The sequence below is a fragment of the Pseudopipra pipra genome, chromosome 5, assembly GCF_036250125.1.
Source record: "Pseudopipra pipra isolate bDixPip1 chromosome 5, bDixPip1.hap1, whole genome shotgun sequence".
Classification (NCBI taxonomy): Eukaryota; Metazoa; Chordata; class Aves; order Passeriformes; family Pipridae; genus Pseudopipra; species Pseudopipra pipra.
This window is the reverse complement of record NC_087553.1, coordinates 21,463,176-21,482,265: the sequence shown is the minus strand read 5'-3', so window position 1 is coordinate 21,482,265 and position 19,090 is coordinate 21,463,176. Positions and strand designations below refer to the sequence as shown.

The following is a 19,090-nucleotide window of genomic DNA, read 5'->3' as shown; positions in this document are numbered from 1 at the left end:
TTTCTTAAAAAATAACAAAACAAAACCTAGGCATTTTGGCATAAAATAACATTTGAGGAACTGAACAGTGTTGTACCAGTCCCTTTCCTTTGTCCCAGCACTTACTTCTTTTGCATGTTTTCCTCGCAGTTCCCCTCAAAAGTTGATCAAAACTCCTTTTTTTTTTAACATTACAGCATTCTGTTCATTCTTTCGCTGACCAAAAGTATTGCTGAAATGCCCATAAATAAATTATGAAAAAAACCCCACCCAACTCGCCTCAAATCTAATAATAGCTAACTCCAGAAATACTCATATTGCTGTCAATGCTTTTCCTTGAAGACAGATATTGCATCACTACCAGGTTCAACAACAAACTGTATCTTGATACATAGGAGAGACAAGGGAACATTCTTGCTGGAAGTTTACATTAAAAAAAATAATTAAATTGTACATGTAACAACATATAATGCAATTTTATTTATTTCTTTTAAGATTAATAGTAAATTTTTAAGATTAACAGTAGAGAGCACCAGGTAACGAGAGCTGACATTTCTGAACTCTGCCATGAGGTGTTTCATCACCTGTTTAATCGTCATGCAGAGCCCTGACTTCATGAATCAGAAATTAAGGGTACAGCAAGATGGAAAGGGAAAGGCCAGCTATCCACTTTGGGGAATGCAGTTGCATGAGGTTATGATTGGTTTAATAAAACTGAGGACTCACCCCACAAGGGCAGTGGGCTCCACATGGGAGCAGACATCTCCTGTGAACCCACTGTGGCTTCTGAATAGCTGTATTTTCAGAATTGGAAAGTTATTATAGACTCCTGATTTCACACATGTTGAAGCTGTGAGCAAATCATAAAATGTTTGTGGGAAATCTCTCCCTCTAACTGACCCGTAATTCTTGCTTTCTCCACCCTCTCTCCCTCTTTCCATTCCATTACTAGGAGTAGACAAACTATTTATGTTGTCCACAGGGATTATGCTTTATCCACTTTATCCAGCCAGCTACCTACTGGAGGTTTGTGTACTTTAAGAAATATGAGCTACCAAACTGCCTCTTCCAATTTTTGTAATTTCAAGTATTTCTTGTGCTTGCAGATGCCTAAAGGCTCAGGAGGCAAGCACTGCAGAAGCAGGGGGAAAGGCTGGGAACTGTTTTTGCTTCACATCACAAGCTGTCAAATGACCTGTATTTTATTTAGAGACCTGTTGAAATACCTGTCCAAACAAGCAACTTCTCCTTTCAGAGTTCTCTGTTGCATATCTTGATATACCTCAACGCTAGGCATACAGTATTGTCAGCTGCAAAGGTAAAATAACATTTCCAGTACCTGAAACCTGGGAAGGGCTCGCACTTGACAGCTGCTGGATGCTTGGAGGAGACTGTAAATACAGGACAGTCTACCCCAGGCCTGGGAGGAGGTGTAGGTTAAGCACACACAGTTTTATCCTGTAGTTACAAGAACTGTGTAAGGGAAAAGCTAATAACATGCTCTGCCTGCGCTCCTGTCCCCTGCAGGCAGGGCTTGTGTGCAGGAAAGTGCCCATAAGTGGCTGCTAAACATATGCTGCACAAGTTAGGTGGGGCCCAGTTTGTAAGCACAGATGGTTTAAAGAGTAATCCTGTGATTTTCTTCAGCTGAGTTTAATGCAGTGAGATAAGCTCTCCACAGACTTACAACAGGTGAAGTTTGTTACCCCCAAGCACAGAAGCTCTGTGGTGTTGGTGACAGCCCACCCACCTCCTACATCTGAGTTCATATCTTAATTTTGGCTTAGTGTTAAGAAGTCCCTGAACCCTCACACCTCGTGGTGCTTCATGTCTCTGTGCCTTTGCTTTCCAGCTGTAAATGGAGATAATTATATTGACCTTCTTCATAAAATGCCTTGCAAATGCTAGACAACAGCTAAGTACTATCATGATTATTGCACAAAATAATCCATTATAGCATCTGTATGCTAGAGAAGAAATGAATGATGGCTGGAGTCCACATAAACACTGTGTTAGATCAATGCAGGCACTATTACAATGTTGATCTGGTCTCCTAGCATGTGTTCCCACAAATCCACATGAGGATGAAAAATCCAAACATATCTCTTGGCTGACAACTGTCTGAAGCTATGTTACAGGGAGGAAAAAAATATCTAACCCCACTGCACAAACCAAACTACATAGTTTCTGCTTTGATCACAGAAGGGAAAAAGTTATTTTGACCAAGTTTTCTGCATATGAAGAGAATAGTTTTCAGTTTGTTTTGGGGATTATTTTTGCAGATGAGCCATCTGAGTTTGATATGAAGAAGGCACCCTACCAGCACATGTAAATGTTTAACACTCTGTCAAAGTGAGGCACTCATCAGTTTTAAAAATTAAAAATTGTCTGGGAACAAAAGCACTGTCCTATTTGCTGACAATGGGAAAGAAAAATCTCAAACTAACCTCCATGCAAGCTTAAACAAACATCTTCTGTACTCCATCAAGCAAAGAGGCAAACTGGACAATGAATTCAAGGTTTTTCTAGGAAAACTTCAGGAGAAACCAGCTTAACTCTCTGCTGTGCTAAAAGCCAGTCCAAATCCACTTACTACTTTGTGGCTGAGAAACTGTCTGCTTCCGGCCCTTGCTCTACACCACAGTCATCACCTGTCAGTGCCAATTAAAGCCTTAGAGGAGCTACCCACAGAAGCAAAAGACACTTACTGTACTCAAACAGAAATGCATTGATTTCATTCTTCCAGTGTCCCAACTCCTGCATTTTTAACAAGAGCGTGCGACAGACGTGCTTCGCCCACCGGTGAGCAGAGAGCAGTTGCCACAGGCTCGCCCCAGGTGGTGAGTACCAGCATCTGCGATGACCCTGTACTGCCCAGCTCCCATCCCAGGAGGCACGAAGCTAGAGGGATGGCAGACACTACTCTGCCTTTTTCAAAGTCCTACACTGAGGAAGAGGAGGAGTAGGTTTATATGGATATTTTCTTCTATAAAGAGACCAGTGGAGAATCTTGCGGCACAGTCTCTGCAATCACAGGATGTTGCACTCGCTGCACAGCCCCATTGGCTCAGGCTTCCGGATCTGCATGTAGGAGACGGATTCCCTGGGCTCACCATCTGTAGAGTACATCTGTGGTAACTTCACCAGGCACAGCGAGGTCAGCATGGTAGCTGTCTCGAAGGACAAGCTCATCAGGGTCTACGTGATATTGCACTTCAGGGAACACTCACAGCTTGCCACAGGCTGGTTCCTAAGTGCCAAGGTAGTTATTACAGTCCTTCCCAGGGCATTTCTCGTGGAAACCTGTTGTTCCTGGTACATTCTCATCTTACGAAGGAAAAATGACCCAATGACATACCAGCAGACAGAAGTACTGTGTATCTCAGGGAGGCTTTTGGTTTCAATAACCCATCATCTCAAACAGCCCGATCATCCTCCAGAACAACAGGGTGTGTGGGGGTAAAAGTCCAGGATTCAGAGTTTCAGTCATGTGGCTCAAAATCGGAGGTCCAGCCTGAGATTTTGTAAAGGCCTCATATCTTCCCCTTGATCTCAGCTGCTGTTTTTTTTAAAAAGGCAATTCATCCAAGGAAAAAGCATGCACAATATTGGACAGTCAAAGCCTGCCACATAAAAAAAATATTGGAGTGTTTTGTCTGCATATATCCCAGCATCTCTCCCCATGAAGGCACCAAGTTCCCACTCAGGATGTGTAGAATATATTTAAACACTGAAACAAGTCTCCTGCCATAGCCCAAGTTTCTTATTTGGAAAAGAGATGACATTTATTCAGTTGGTAGAATAATCCCGCAGCACATATTGTGTCCCTCTCACAGCTTTTGTGAGAAAGCCCAATATACACATTCTTACTGGTATAAAAGCTTTTCTGCAGTCACTGGCAAAAGTATTTGGAGAGGGTTTTAAAATACCAGTATCAGCAAGATGCATATGCCTGATTTCTGTTTGCATGGCTGGGATTGTAGAAAGTCATGTAAAGAAGTGGTAAAAAGGCCTTTAGTTACATGTTAGAAAACAAAGTGATTGCAACAGGATTTAAAAGTGGCTTTGCTAATGGGAACCAGGCGGCTAATGTCAGTCCTTTCAGTTGTTTGACAATAGCTAAACCAAGAAAGTTAGATCCAAAGGCAAATAAAATAACCAGTGCTTCACACATCCACCCACAGGCACAGAAAATGCTCTGTTCCCTGGGGTATGTCCCTGCCCCAGCACAGTAATCCCCAGCCACACTGGGGACACTGGTTGTGCCACAAATGGCACCAGGAAGCTGAGCTGGTGGGCAAAACAACTCTGAGAAAGCAAAAGAGGAAGGGCAGGGCATGAGCTCTGCTCCGTGATACAGTTCAGTGCTGGGTCAGCTGTGGGTATAGCTACATGAGGAGAAGGGTGGAGAAGCAGTGAAGGCACAAACCTGCGTTGTTGTCGAAAACAACGCTCAAAGCCATAGCTCCAGCACAGCCACTCCTTGGAAAGCCATAGCTGGGGCACAGCTGCTTTTTGCAAAGCTGTCATCTCAATACAGCCACTTTTTACATCTCCTCTGATTTTCCCAGGTCAGGCTAGATCATGGTTGGAGGCTGGAAGAGAAGAGTGTTCAAGGGAAACATTGCACACATTCACAGCTGTGCTTTTCAGACCCACACATTATGTATGTGCAAGTGACCACATTGCTAATGTAAAAATTTTCTCTCCGTAATAATTTATTCCCAGTTGTTCCCACAGCAGCAGTTTTTTCATGAAGAGGTACTCTTGTCATACTGGCTTGAAGCATGAGACCGTTTAATTGAATATCTGATTTCTGGCAGTGTCTGATCTTGGCTTCTTCCAAAGAAGTCTTAAATATGCTCTGTAACACATGCTACTGGGCAGCAATATGTTGTGGAGGAAGATTTTATTTCAAAGATGACTAGAGCTCCACATGTTTTTGAGTAGATAGGATAAACAGTGTAATTGCGCATCTATTTTTTTCTATGCAAGTGTCTTGACCTGACATTTCCAAAATTTAAACAGTGTAAGCAGTGACCTTGGGGCAGCTAGGAAGAGCTAGATTTTTACAGTTTTCTCAGCATCAAACGTCTTTTGGCTGATGTCTCTAAAAACAAACACACATGGAAACCTAGAGGCAAATAGTTTAACAAATTTGAAAAATGGCTGAGTAACCTCCCCATACCCTGGTAATGCCTCATCCTTCATTGAGGCTCCTCCTTGATTTTGTATTAAGGCAGAGAGTACTCAATAAGACTTTCCTCACTGTCCACTGTTTGTTCCTGCCCTAATTCTAGATTTCACAGTCTCTGATTTTCATCTTCTACTGGATTCCACAACATACTTTGTCTGTTATACAAATACATATGCATACATATATATATATATATCCCATTTTTGCATTATCCTTCTCATGAGGAAACCAAAACAAATGCTATATTCAAAGCAGTACTGATTTCCCAAGCAGTATTAAGTTTCTCTCCCTGTACTGTGACCAAAGGAATTGTTTGCTTTTTGCTTTAAGACAACCACATGCTGTGTTTCTACCACTGACATACCTGCAATTCTTCCCAGGAGACTGCCGCTAATTCCATCACAACCAGAAGAGAGAGCAGTAAATATTGTTCGTGACAGGGTTATTACTTTGTACTTAGAATGCTGAAACATTTAGAAAAATTATTCCAACTTTGGTGTTTGTTCATATGGTACAATATTACTGTTCCACAAGCAACACCACACTCTGCCATTAATCCTGTGTGACAGGGCAGCTCTGCTGTCCATGTTGATAGTATCCATGTATGAAAAGAGGAACGGATGATCAAACCACACATAAACTGACTCCAGGGCTGAAATTTAGTATAATCCTTCCAATAAAACAATAAAGGTTTTGAAAGAGTTGACATTTTTTATAACATACTGCTGATAAGACAAAAAGGCCACAAAAGCTTCTCAGTTCAAGAGTATATGGAGGAATGGTGAAAGTTGTAATACCCTGCTCTTTTAGATCATCCACAAAGGATCCAGCTGCTGAGAGATGAGGTTCTGATGAAGAACTTTTTTTTCTGCTTAAACACTTTTCAGTTTAGAAAGTTTTGTCTTCAACTTGGTCAACCAGAGCAGGTGAATAATAGATTTTTAGTTTGATGCTAGCTCTAAAAAAAACAATTATGACAAAAGGAGTTTGTGGGTGAAGCAAACATTTTGTATTGTCTGAACATTTTGGCTTTGAGTGCTTAAAACTCAAACTGAACCTGAAAAATTTTGATATAAAGTTGTGGCAAGTCAGAAGGTGTTGAAAAGAATGGTTCAGCTGCTTTGAAGTTTGGGTGCTTGTTTCTCCCCCCTTTTGTGCTTATGAACAATTTGACTAAGCTGACATTTCAGTTTCCAAAGTAACATTTCTTTCCCAGAAAACCTTTGGCCATCAAAATGTCATCTCTCTGTGTAGCAAACGGATACAAAGAGAAAGTTCTCCCATTTGTATCCCTTTGAGTGGTTCCAATACTTCTCAAAAGTATAAATGAGACATGACACCCAAAACTCATCACTTCAGTTGAAGTGAAGTACATATAGTGAAAGCAAAGTCATGATGACCACTTTATACTTACAGTAATTTCTGACTAGTGGTATCCACTTGCTGATCTGAGGTGGAAAACCATCATGCTCCAGGTCAATTCAATATAAGGTTCTATAAAGATTAATTCATAAAGATCCTCCCTTCCTGGAGAGCAACTTCTTGTGAAGTCCTCAATGAAGAGAATTTATGCCCATCTGGGCAGAACAATTGCTGTTGCAAACACTGCCCCCACTTCATCTCATCCTCCTCCTTGCACAGTGCCCTGCACCCTGAGAGAGATGGAGGTGCAAGGTCAGGCTAGTGCAGCCACCCCTCTCCTTGAGGAATGGGCAAAACAAGAAACTCCCAGAAAGGGAGGGCTCCCTTAGACCCATGTAGCTTTAGGAATCACGTACCTCCTGGCTGGATATGGGCAGAGGTGAGATGCAGGCCTGGACAGGCACACAGCTGCTCAGGACACTGAATAACCAACCACTGCTGCTGTGCTTCACCAGTGACATCTACTGCAGCACCCGCCTCAAATGTAACAGTCCTGAAGGCAGCCAAGTGACTCTATTTAAAACTAAAGAGGAAAGTACAAAGCTTTGAAGTCAGAAGGCATATAATGAATTCAGCAAAACTTTATATTTCAAAGCCAGTTCTATTTGCAGAAACCATCTGCCCAGAGAAAAGCTCGAACATGCACCTCTGACAGGAGTCAAAAGAGTTGAGGGAAACAGATCTCACTGAGGATGTTTCAGATCATCCATTCCCACAATATCTGAAATGTCACTTTGCAGTGGAGCAGCTTCCATCCTTATATCAATTACAACATTTACATCCAGCTTCCCCAGGGTTGCTGGCATTTGAAGAGACTGTCCAGTCCAGTAGCTCCCAGCAATTTCTAATGAGATATGTCAATAAGACATCACTGCTTGTCCCTCGTAATGGTACCTGTGAGCTCTCTGGAGCTTTACTTTAAGCTACTGTCTTACTTATCCCCTTACTAATCATTGACCTTCCTCTGTCCCCTTGCCAGCACTCGGCTTTTAAGCCAGAAATCCAGAGACGGCTCCATCCGGGGGGACAAGGGGTAGTGAGTGCCATGTGCAGCCCTTTCCTTCACAGAAAAGGAGTGCAACCCATGAGTCAGGTTAATGGCACAGGCAGCAAATGCAAACCCACCCCCTGGGAAGAAACAGCAATGGAGGCAGCTTGTCCCAGCACAATCTTCCTATAGCATCCATCAGCCAAACTGGTTTGCAGCATGCAAGGGCTTACATTTCTAAAGCAGGCAAAAAAAATACACAGTGTAAAACTCAAAACAAGTCCACTTAAGAATTCCCTCTGATATCTCTAGTCTTTCATATGACCTATAAGAGACATTAAAATTCTGTCTGATAACTGGTTTCCTGAGAGCATGAGAGCCAGGCGAGACCACGTCAGCCTCAGACTCTACCAATATTTCCCCTGGATTAAAACAGACACTAAGATAAGTCTGGAAGTCATCTATGAAACCAACCTATGTCTTAGACTTTGAAGATTATTCACAAGGAAGCAGAGAAAACCAGAGGTTATTCCCTTGGGAAAAGGTAGAAAACCATCACTGGAAGCTTATATCAGCCCTTATATCAGCCAGCAGCTGGGGCAACTGAAGGGAGGTTGGCCGTGGCCAGGACCAGCTCTAGCAGAACTTGGAACTGTGTGAATGCTGACCGTCCATAGGCAGCATTTCCCCAAATCTCTCCCCACATGCACTGCTGGTGTTTACAGACCTGGTAGGATCATTGCTGTCTTTGAAAGTGAACAGTGACCCTAATGGAGGCAAAAGTCAGTGAGGAGAAGAGGAAGGGTATAAGCGGGCACAGAGAGACGGATCATATGACTGCGTAAGCCCTACCTTATTAGAAATTAGCTTAAAAACAGTTTCCTCTTATTCCTAAAATCTTTACTTTCTTGTAATTCTCACTGGATACAGCAAATGTATACAGTTCCCACTGCTGTAGTGTTTCACCTCACCAGAATATTTACTGTATTCTGCTTTAAGACACTCCTGCCAAATAGTTATTTCTTCACCTGTGGGTTTAGTTAAGACATTATCAGCCTTTGCTCATCTGCACTCACATTTATGCCTGTGGCATCGAGTGGGAAACCAGTACTAGAGCGTTGCTGCAGCAGGTCACAGAGCCCTTCTAGGAAAGGCTCTGTAGCATGTGGAGGAAGTACAAAATGCATCCTTGACAGCCTTGAAACAGAAGCTTTTGGCTTCTGCAGTTTTGTCAATCCAAAATATTGATAGTTTTTCTGTGCCTGTAGCTGTGGATGAGTGTAGGGATAGAGATCCTCTGTACTGAAAACAATTCAGAGCCCCTGTGCCACACAGATACACACAACGGTCCAAGGCATGTTTATAGGTTGCAGGCACTGGCACACAATTCCACCTCTGATCTTACTGTGACTCTAGGAGAGGAAGAAACTCCACACTTAAACACAGCTGCTCTGACTTCAGCTGGCCTCTGTCTTCATGAAGCTCTTCTTGGGTAAGGTCCACGTCAGTGCCTGCACAGCCAGGGGAGCAAATATTCCAAGTCAACTTTTCCATAGTCTCAGAATAGCTGCTGTAAAAAAAAAAACAACAGACTTTCTCAGTGTCTATTCCAATAATAATAATAATAAAAAAATAATAAACCCATTGGTATTCACAAAAACAAATTCTAACTGCAGCCTTCCACCAATATTGCCTGAATTAGCACAGCATCCCAACAGGATTGCAGACCCCACCCGAGCCACGTGGCACCTTCTCCAGCTGGTGTCTGTTAGGACAAACCCACACAGGTACAATCACCTCTAAAATGCTGAGGCTCAGGTATTTCTCACTGCTTCACAGTCTCTATGTCCATCCTGCTGGAGCACCACCCAGGAGATGGTGAAAACCTGCTGTGTTGCTGCTGATGCCTAGTGATAATTGCACAAAGGGGCTGCTTAACATGGTGCAATTCTCTCCCCTTTATCTTATATTTTTGGACAGTGTAATTTCTTTCTTGTTTTCAGTTTTTTTGGGGGGCTAATTTATTATCTGGACATCTTCACTCAGCAGGTTACCTCCTTCCCACTTTCAGGCCAGCTGTTGTCTTCAGAGGCACTGGACAGCCAGATGGACTGAGAGATGCACACATCTATTTGACACTGCACTCTGTCAACACTGCTTTTTGTGAAGGGTAAGAGAAGGATATGGCCAACACCAGTGGATGGGGTTTTTTCACCTTTTCTTTTTAAAATGGCAACCTCACATATGTTATGGGTTTATTCCAAAGAGAGCATTTTTTATTTCTCCTTCTCAGAATCAAACTGTGGTGGAGCAAGCTGCTGCACAAACTGTCATTACTAGCAGTTAATGCATTGTTAGTTTTTAATGCATAGAGGTGGGCACTGGAAATAGATGCCTGTTGGCCCCGCAAGTTTATATGGAAGGATGTGAGAGGGAAAAGGATCATCAAAAGCTGAAACAATTTCTGAAGGTGGACAACAGTGGCAAGTCCTTGTTCAATACTCTGATCCCATTCTGTGGCCGTAGGGGCAAACGACACCCTTTTCCAGGGCGAAGCTGCCTTACCATGGAGGCCAAAATACTGGATTTGGTACTTGCTCCCAGAACTTTTTGAACATATACACCAGGGAGTCAAGCAAGTAAAACCACAGCTGCCAAATTATCTGCCTTCCATCAATATACAACTGAAGTGCTAATACCTACCAGCTGTACCTACCTGTCAGATTTTTGAAACTAAGGTAATTTCTTTGTTGTACCGAGAGGAGGAGAAGGTCAGCAAAGACATCCTAAGTCCAGGCTCTGAACTGATAAGAGGGCTAGTGCAGGCTCTTAGTTCTTTCCTGCTTCAGGAGGTTGAAAAGGCGGGAGCTGGACTCTCCTTCAGCACAACCTGACATTAAAATGGCATTCTTTGAAAAGTGCCTGCGATAAAACAGCATCTTCTTACTGAGAAGATGTGCTTCCAGCAAGGATCAAGGTCATATCTGCTGATTTTAATGACAGAAAAAAAGCTTGTGACATATTACTTGTGCAGAGTTAACTTGGCCAAGAGATAATTAATGGAAGATGTGTGGTTGAGTCCTGTGTGCCACACTGAAAATCTCAGGCTGTAATTGGTACCACTGGCTTTGGTAAAATAAACTGTACTTCTGATCCAGCTCAGAAATCAAAACACAGCACACACACACAAAAAAAGGCATTTTACTTTAAGAAGTGTCCTTCCGATACAGTGATTTTAAAATTCAGAGTGTTTGAAGTGAGTTTCTAGCTTCTAGTGCTCTTACTCTCCTCAATATTGTGTTATATACTCTCTGATTTCCCTGCCACAGCTCATACTTTATGTAGCTGGTGACTCTTGATGACGCATTTTGATGCATTCAGCACAACCACACACTAGCATGAACCAGAGATCACCATATTTCTGGCTGTGGATCTAGAGTAAACATGGACCTGTGCCCAGACAGAGTTGGCAGTGGCTGGAAAACCAATACTGAAAGTCTAACAAGAGAACTGGCAAAAAATCTGTTCCACTGAAAACATAGTCCTGGAGCAAATATGTCATCTTTCAGTGTACCGAGGGCTTTCAGGCAGCCCAGTTTTGGTGTCAGGAGCAGGCACTGCTCATCCCATTTCCCTGGCCCCTTCCCACTCTTCACAGTCACTCAGGAGCCATTTCCACATATCCTACTTATGCACACAGATCAGGCAGAGCTGATAAGGAAGGAGAGGAGGGTCTGATAGCAGAGTGGCTCTGCCGCTGACTCTCTGTGTGGCCTCATCACTCCACGGCTCAATTTCTCCCCATGAAATGACTAACGGCACTTCCCTACCTCCCGGAGGGGTTGGGAGGATAAAAACAGTGACAGCCAGAAAGCACAAAGTTATTACAACCATCCGTCCAGAGTGACTGTCAGCTTTAGCACGTAGGCTGCTGTCAGACATGACACTGAGAGCATTCCCAGCAGCTGCCCTGTTGGATGGAGCATGTGGCATGCTTCTCTGGTATAGGTGCCTCTAGGCTCAGAGAGTTGAACCTCATACAAATTATATTCTGCCTCAGAGAGAAGAAGTAAACCTCTTTCACCAGGTTGCTTATTTTCTTCCCGGAGAAGGCAGCAAAGGAAACCTCTGCCACCTTGGACATGCTGTGTAAAACCGAGCGTGGGCTCACACTCTGCTCTGCAACAGACTCCTCCCCTGATGGGAAGTAGCTGAGAAGCAATACTGAGAGCCATACTGGAAGCCTCTGCTCCTCCCTCCTCCACAAAGGCAACAACTAGGTGTGGAAAGATGCTGTCAAAACCTTCACCACATCAGTTCTTGCCACAAGTGCTCCCTTGCCTCTAACCACCCTGAAAGGAAGCATAGTGTAAACAGTCTAGTAAGATGTATTCCAGACGCCTGCTGTGGTGCATCAGGAGATTAACATATTAACTCTTAAAAGCCCTCTAATTTTAAGGGGAGCTCTGTACTTAAACTGAAAGAAGTTTTGCAGAGATCAGCAGAGTTTCTCTGATGCTAGGGAACCAGGGAAACCTGAAAAAAGCAGACTTTTGTGCATAACTGAGAAAATTATTCAATGCTGCTTTTAAAGTACTTTGGATTACAATATTGCATGGGCTGGTAATACTTTTCTTCTAATCTTTTCAAATATACATTTGCAATGGTTTGTTTATTGCTAGGTTTTGCCTTGCAATCAGACAAACACAGGCTTTGCTTCAACTGGAGCTTCAACTAAGCAGAGTAAGCCAAGTCAGACACGGCAAGAAAGACCATGGACAAATATGTCTACTTAGTGCAGGAGGTTTGGGGTTTTTTTCAGGAGTGGCTTTGAGTATAGCGTATTACATACAATCTGCCACTGAAGTACTATTTGATAAAAACCAAGAGAAGAAACTAACATCTCGAAGTTGTTCAAGGACTTGAGATGGATACCAAGGCAGCCCACGGGGCAGGGAGAGGAGAAGCAAGTACACGAGAGAGCTCAGCACAGCAGATGAGAGGGATAAACCTGCTGAAGTACACAGGACTGGCACCATGCCCCATATACGCATCCCAGAGCCTGGCAAACTTCCCCTAATAACAAGTTTCATGAACAATGCTCCATCAGTTAACTATCCTGCCACTGGGTCTGATTAAGGAGGGCAACCTGCCTATGACCGGCTGCATCTTCTAGGTAAAAGGGAGGAAGAGGGGTGTGTTACACCTCTTACGCCAAAATTTTCTTTGTTTATGTGTCTTTAACCATGCTATGTGCATAAGCTTACCAAGCTCTACAGAAATCAGCAGTGACAAATTCACAGCCAGCTGCTCCCATGCCTCCTTCACTTGGCCACACAGGCAACATATACTTCTTTTTTGTTATCAAGGACCAGTCACAAACGAACGCCATGAAAATCTCAGAGCAAAAATTAGCCCTGGAGCAATTGGATGTTTAGGCATGTTTCCCACTTTTTCATCTAGACATGCTAAGCAGCAAGAAAGCTGGTAAAACCAGAGACCTGGCTGCTAGGGTCAGGTCTGGAGGATTGGTGATTGGTCTGGAGGAGCTTCTCCATGCTCCAGGGCAGGCAGTGCAGCTGGAGAAAAAAGGAAACATCTAGGGCAGGTTAGGCTGCCAGGGAGCCACAGCATGACATGGCTTGCAGACACCAGTCCCAGCTTGCCCTAGAAACCATGTCCTCGACACAGTGTGGATCTGTCCTCTTCTCATTCCTGAGCAGCACCACATAAAGGGCTCAGCTGGGACAACCACCTTGATTTAAAAACACAAAACCAAAACCAGTCAACAATTCAAGAACTCAGAGCTCCTGCCTTTCTTCAAGATGGATTTTTTTTTGAAGCTAAGAATCTGTATTTCCTTCTCAGTCTTGTCAGCAATGGTCCAGGCACAAGCTGTTTGGATTAAGTAGGCTGTTGCCCCAGTTTTGTCTTTGTCCCTTTCACCTTTACCTCACATGAGGACAATGCATATTACATTTCACATGAGCCCAGAAGTATGTGAGTGATTATGTGTGACCAGCTACATATAATTATCTTAGATGTAGGCTTATAAATGATTCATTAAGATCTGTATCAGCTGGTTATTTAATGTGTCCTGCTAATTAAAACTTTGTGATAAAGACAACTACAGCTTTTTGTAATTACGCCTCTGGACAGTGTGATGCACTTCCAACTAGTATTTGCAATCCTGGGTGTAAGTTGACACCTAAAGTAGGGTAGAAAAATATAGGTTAACTGCTGCTCTTAATTGTTCTTCGTTACTAAGATTATTGTAGAATTTCATTGTACAACACCCTGAGACTCTTCTGCATAGTGCACGTTACAGGCACCGTTAGGGTGCTTACACTGCATTATCCTGTTGTATACCTGAGAATCTTGTGGGGCAAAACCCCAAAGTTTACAAAAGGCTATTTCACCTAGAAGGAATGTGTCTGGCTTGGCTCATCCAGGAGGGAAGGGAGTGGACCAAACACATGTTTGAGGAAATGCAGTGTGTTTTACCCTACATGATCAAATTTGGAATTTCTTGGTCAAGCCAGAGATCCTGCTAGGCTTACCAAGAGCTTCTCCTGAGTCCACAGATCTGTGGTCACCATATGCTTTCAGAAGAAAGAAACACAGCATTTCAGAAAGCAAAATAGGTCCTGTTTTGTTGGTCAAAAAGGAAGCTGCACTAAGTTTATGTCAGCGTAACCAAGTAGGTATAACTCAGTTTGTCTCCAGTCTTGTTCTGGGAATATGTCTATGTATGAAACAGGTAAGGACATTAAAACATTTTTTTGGGATGGCTATCAATGTAATAAAACATCACTATCAAAGTGATAAATGCTAAATAAAAGAAGCTTTTCCTGAGAAGCTTATGCTAAGAATATAAGTCTTGCTCGGCTACCAAAAGGCTACATTAAGTGTCATCCTTCTAATCTCATTGGCAGCCTGATATGACCACTAGGAGAAATGTTAAGATTGATCCCCTCAGTTGAGGCTTTTCCACTGCAAGTTCTGCTTGGTTAAACACAATGGGAGATGACTGCGCTTGTGTCGACACTTGTCATCTCCTGTGAGGATGCTTGGCTGGCTTCTGTCCTCATCGGTCAAGGACACGTTTCTCCCACGGGAATGACTCAGGTATAACTTGTTGGCTCTTGTTAGCCACAGAGCATTGCCTAAACACTGAAGTCTGCATCCCATGGGAGCAATGCACTAATCTAATCTCTAGTTAGTTTCTATAAACACTAATTTGTGAAGACAAAATGAAAACTATAGAAGATAGAAAATCAATCTATCAAATGTGTTTGGGTCCCCAAAGGTGACCTGGTATAGTCCGTACCACTGTGACCAGCACCATTAAAACATCAGTGTAAGAGAAGCAAGAAGTAAACTCCATGCTGACCCTAACTGGTTTCTTCTCCCCGCTGTCTCTTTCCAGCTTCTCATATCCACCCTCATTCATGTGGTGCTGCATCCTCAAAAGCTACTGCAGGACAGAAGTAGAATGGAATAGCTACAGAAAGTCTTCAAATATAATTTTGCTTTGGTTAACAAAGTTTTTACTAACTGACTGACCTTGTGCCTATAATAGCATAGAACTAATATCTAAAACCCTTAACCATATTGTACAGAAAAACCTAATGAAGCCCAGTTTCCTACAGACCTGTGCCTAGGACCACCTTACAGTGCCTTCTCTATTTACTTTTCAGTTACTCTCACAATATAGTGGATGCGATTAGTCCTCAGTAACTCTTGTCTCATCTGTTCTTTGCCACGTGTTGATGTCTGACTTTCAGGTTAAGCTTTTCAGTCATTTCTGATTACATTGCTGATAGCAGCCTCTGGTGATTACTCAGGGGAGCACTCACAATGTAGCTTTCTACTCTATGGGAGCATTTCACAGAGGTTCTCTATCCAGTGATCTACTTTAATTAAACTGATTAGAGCTTAACTATAGTTGAGACTCCTACTGATAGTTTATCAAAAGTGATTCAGACCGGGCAGTTTCACATAAGGAGGTACATAATAATAAGTGTTAAAGTCTCAAATTTCTCATGAGATAAAAAAGTTCACAACACCAGATAACCCAGTGAGTGCCAGCTCCAGCCTGTGATGGCTCTGACAATGCCAGCACATTGTTATTAACTTGTAGAGAAAGGATCCAGGCTTAGAAAAGAGGGAAATGAAGCTGAAGCTGTTCAAGAGTTCCTCAGCAAGCACCAGACTTGCTCCTCTATTTGAGGAGTGCTGTTGTCTTTGAAAAATGCCTCAAACATCTTTGTTCCTCTTTAGGAGCATCTTGCAGTGTAGCCCCACTGACCAGCACTATTCCCAGCAAGGGAAATGGGGTAGCAGGCAACCCTCAAAGGGCTCATCTGTACGTGACTCAGCTCCATTGTCCCAAGCTATTTGTATGGCCACCTCAGCAAAGCACCCAGGACAGACAAGAAGTAGCACCACTTCTATGGGGTGATAAAATCCAGTCCAGTTCGCCCCAACCTGAAACTATAAGGAAAGACAGCTGATCTCTCTCAAGGTTCACACTTGAGCGCTATCGTGAGGCTGTAGCCGCCAGTGATTGAATGGCAGGCATAAGCAAGGCTCAGGCTTAACTGCAGACACAGATGTGTGGCCATGGCAGTGCAGAGATGGAGTACAGACAGGGTGTTCTGACACCTGGCACAGCAGCAGTGGGAACACTAGACCCTGAAAGGATAGGGAGGAAGAGAAGTCTGCCTGCTATCCAACAAGGGCCACGTGGAGCCCAGCGAGGGGAGAAGGGAGACTGTAACAGCACTTACTGTGCCCCGGCTCAGCGAGCAGCTCCACAGCTGCCAACAGCCTTGGTGCAACTCAAGACTTGCTGTGGTTTTCATCTTGCATATTCTCTAGGTGCAGCAGCACTGCTGGAAAAGGCACAAATTCCCATTGCAAAACCCATTTCACTGAAGCACTTGAACAGGGGAAATGCTATTTCCCACTTGCGCTGCAGTATTTCCCTGTGGCCTTTGGGTGACATCATCCTGGCATTCTCCTCCAAAAGCAGGTGGTTACAGGCATTGACTGATAATAGGAAATGAATTATCATCTCCCCTGAAAAGATATGGAAACAGAACAGGATTAGATATCTTACCCCAAGGGCCATGAGGAGAAATAGGGTCAAATCCAGAACTAGAGTGAAGGTGCTCTAACAGTAGGCTAAAAGCTATAGGTTTGCATGCTGCCTAGCACAGTGTGGCCATAATCCTGCTGAGGCCTCCAGGCAGCTCAGCAATATGCATCATCATAATAAAGAGTTTCTAATCCAAATCAAGTGCCCAACCCAGTAGGCACGCCTGACTCACAGAAAGGATTAGCTGACATATGTAAACAATAGTTGTGGGAGTCACTGGGTCCATTATGCAATCCTTTTATGCTGAGTATACAGAAATAGCTGAGAAAATTAGGAGCTTTTGCTAAGAACATAAGTAACTGAGATTTTCAAATATAAGTAATGGGTAGTCTCATTCTTCAGCCCTAGGGATAACCCATCGATATCATGGCACCCCATTCCTAACTCTTGAATCAACCAGATTAACAAGGACAGGGACTCATGTTCATGCTGTGAGACAATAAAGACAAGCTACTTACAAGATGATCCTCTGAAGCATCCAGATCATGCCTGCCTTTTCCCATGAAGAGGTCCTACTTTCTTTCATCACAGAAGTGCCTCTGTCACAAGTCAGAACGTGTGGGAGAAGCAGGGGGTGCATGGGAAAAATCAACAGAAATTAGAGAAATTCACATGTCTTTATGAGAATGAAAAAAACTGGAGATCAAATAGATGTTTTTATATTGAAGTGTATGCTACTAGTCTAGAATTTAATTCCAGGAATAGATGAGAGCTGGCATCTAGGAAAAGGTCAGAATTGCTTGAGTTACCATAACTCAAGAGGAACTCATCTGAGGACAGACAGTGTGGCTCAGCCACCAACTCTGTATTACAGACCATACTCAGAGACCACACTGCACAGTTTCACCGAGCTTGGGCTTCACTGTTCACCTCACAAGGGAGCTGCCTAAGCCATCCACCCAACTCAAGTTACAGGGGAGATGTATTAAAAAGGAGTCAGTTAGGGACAGTCTTCAGGTCACACTTCTAGTTAACGATGAAGAAAAAGAAGTTGTTTTTTATTAATTTCCCTCAGTATCCAGTCTTTGTAATTTATGATGTTTTCATGTAAATCATTTCTAATTTCACCACCTTTTCCATAAGAAAAACAAGATACACAATAATAAATCAGACCTAATACGTACCATTCCAGGTTCCTTGGTAGAGGAGACAAAGCAGGCTCTCAGAAACAAGGATTGCTGCTAACCTTGTCTGCAGGCATAAAGAAAATCAAGGGGAATTATGTGTGCTAATTTTGTTATCTTTTTGAGGTTTGTGATCTCAAAAATCCTCAGGGGTTTTTTGAGATGCTCCCTCTCTCTCTGTTTCAAATAGGAAATGCGCTCCATGCACATTCCTCAGATGAACAGCAATTAACAGTGAAACAGCAGTTATGATAAATGATGAGCAATAATACAGCAACAATGAAAGGAGCAGTAGCTCCTGCCTCTCCACTTGCCTCTTATGCACCATCACAGCCTACACCTTTTTTTGACCAAGCAGGACATACTCCAGCAAGACTGAAGGCAAAGCACTTGTGCTACTGACTTCAGCAGCAGCAGCAGGACAGAGCTAAGTGAAAGGGATTTCGGTATGATCAGCTGAGCCCTGTAAAAGAGCCCTTTAAGCTTTCCCTGCCAGGTGACGGTGGAGCCGACAGCAGCAATGAGCACTTTGTTGGTGGCATAGTTGCGGTCGTGCCTGTTGGATGTGTGGGGGGGCTACTGTCTTGCACTGGCATCCTCATCAGCCTCTGATCCACGAGGTGGCCCATGAACAACAAAGATGTTAAACTCAAACATGCAAGCCAAGGCGACAGAGGGAAGGGAGGACAGCAGTGCCCTATCTGGGAAAACTCCCCCCACACCCCTCAGTGTAACTGTAACTAACGGAATTAGGTGTTAAACTAATGTAAATGTTGCTTACTATTACAACATGCTGAAGTGAATATCGCTTTGGGAGGAATTACTCAATTTACCCTTCTCTTTGGGCTCCAATTTTCACTTTTTTCACGTGCTCATAAGACAAACTTCACATAGCTGTCTAGTTTTGGTAGGTTTCAAGTCACCTACCAAATCACCACCAGGATTGTGAAAGAGGTTTACAACAAGCCAGAGACTACTATTTAAAATAAGCTTACTTTTGCAGAAGAGAAAAAACAGCTAGAGAAACATGGGCCCGAGTAGCTGTTGTTGGGTCGAGTTGTCAGCTCTACTCGACCCAAGTAAAAGCTCACCCTCAGTGAGTCCAGTACCAAGTCTCATGTTGGCTTCAAGCCAGGCTGAAGTATATGCAGGTTGCTAAGAACACTGAAAGAAAGCACTAGGGCTGTTCATAAAGGCCTGGAAGTAATGTGCCTAAA

At 43.3% G+C, this 19,090-nt stretch overlaps 1 long non-coding RNA gene across 1 annotated transcript; it reads right to left on the bottom strand.

Moving 5' to 3' along the window:
- Positions 1-16,075: 16,075 nt before the first annotated feature.
- Positions 16,076-18,501, bottom strand: LOC135415275 (uncharacterized). Its single transcript, XR_010431043.1, has 3 exons — positions 17,874-18,501; positions 17,208-17,288; positions 16,076-16,670 (listed from the first exon to the last, which is right to left on the bottom strand). It is a non-coding gene; the product is annotated as an uncharacterized LOC135415275 (long non-coding RNA).
- Positions 18,502-19,090: the final 589 nt, after the last annotated feature.